Here is a 1,873-nt window from a genome sequence, read left to right as displayed (position 1 = left end):
GGGATGCGCTCCCCCCCCCCGCCCCCCGCAGATTACCAGCAGCTGCATGTTTTAAAAGCCGAACTGAGGCTGTGCAGGGAGATAAAGTGGAGCCTGCAGGGACTGGATGTGGGAGCAGTTGTGAAAAAAATGAAAGTTGGCGCATCTTTTGCACCACCTGTATTTTCAGGGTGTAACTCTGCTCAGATTGTCTCCCCGCACCCAGTTTGGGGTTGTGTTCCTGTAACCCCCTTTACCCGCTCTGGCCCAGAGCGCTGAAGGCAGAGAGCTGCGACCAGAGCATGCAGAGGGACGTCGTTTCGAGATTCCTTTCAACATGGATGCTGCTTTATGGCTTTTTTGTTTTGTTTTGTTCTGAAAAAACCTGAAAAGTTGCGTGGTTCCCCAGAGGAGCAGCCGTGGGTGCCGAGAAGCCGCTTGCTGAGGTTGGAGCTGAGCGGTGTGTGAGATTAGCGGTGGCACGGAGCTGTGCAGGGCCCATGTGACTGCGGTGTACATTGGAAGAGGAAGCTGTAGAGGTCAATGCAAAGGCATTGTGCCAGACTCTGGCAGCGAGGGAGAGCGCTGTATGGCGGAAGAGTGCTTTTCCAGGAGCCCGAGCCTTGCGGTAGCTGTTGGGGTTGGACAAAAGCAGCCCTGTGAGATTAACAGCAGACATTACATGGCATGGCTCGTTTGGGGATGGAAAGGAAAACTGGGTTTTTTTTTCCAAATACTTTGTAGACCTGTATTAATCACCGCATGTGGCTCTTTCACTAAAACTGCCTTTATTGGAGTGGAAATTGCGTTTAAAGGAGTTCCAAGAAAACAGAGGGGAAATGGGGAAAAACAAGAAAAGAAAAAAGAGTTGCGTGATCCCAGTTGCATCTGCCTTGGGATTTTCTCACAAAACTGAATTTTAAGGACTTTGATTTGACAGAGAATTCAGTCCTGTTATTTCCGCTCTAAACAGAAACAGATCGGTGGCTTCAGGTTTAGATTATTGAATGCCAAGGAATAGGTAAAACTGGCTCATTCTGAGGCCATTTGTGCTCCTTCAGCATATCTGAGTACGAACAGGTAATTGTCGGTAGGTAGCACTGTCTTAGGATGTTGCGTTAGGGTGATGTGCTTTACATCTGACCTTTAGGAAACTGGAAATCATCAATTCCACAAGGGTTTGATTTTTTAACTTTAAAACAACATTAGCCTCTCATACTCAAAGCTGCCCACAAACAGAATTTCCTGGTTGTTTTTTGTTTGGTTTATGAGCAATTATTCAACCTGCGACTCTTTGCAGTTTGGCTGGAAGTGAAGGCAACTTCCTTCCTGGGCTTCTCGTATTGTTTTTAAATTCCATCTGACTCGGAATCAACAAGATCATGGTAGAGAAAGCATAAAAGGAGAAATTAAAAAAAAATGTATTTGGGAGGGCAGGACTCATATTTTGAAATGGAGCATATTGAGAGTCTAGACAGCTTCTTGGCTAGCTGTGATTTTTGAAGCATCTGAAATACCCCAGGGGCAGAAAAAGCTCTCTTCCTGCTTCTGAAGGCTAGGAAAAAAAATCAAACATTCCAGAGTGGGCAAGAGGAGAGCCGTGTAATTGCACAAGGAGAGGTTTTAATTGTGAGATGAAGGCGCAGGACCTTTTTTGAAGCCCACAAATTGACTGTCTTCATGACAGCATTGCGTATCATTCTGTCAACTCCGGCTCGGGATGTGGTTGCTAGGCAGCGGGCTCTTATGTACCTATAGTCTCTCTGATTTGCCAGCCTTCCGCAGACACATGGTAAGGTCCTTTCCAGCCTATCATCTAGAGGGACTTTTGCACGCCGTCTGCATACTGCTGAGATTCTCTCTACCTGAATGTGATGAGAAAAAGACACAGTTA

This window comes from Buceros rhinoceros, unplaced genomic scaffold, assembly GCF_000710305.1.
Source record: "Buceros rhinoceros silvestris isolate BGI_N320 unplaced genomic scaffold, ASM71030v1 scaffold15989, whole genome shotgun sequence".
NCBI lineage: Eukaryota > Metazoa > Chordata > Aves > Bucerotiformes > Bucerotidae > Buceros > Buceros rhinoceros.
This window is presented reverse-complemented; position numbering follows the sequence as displayed.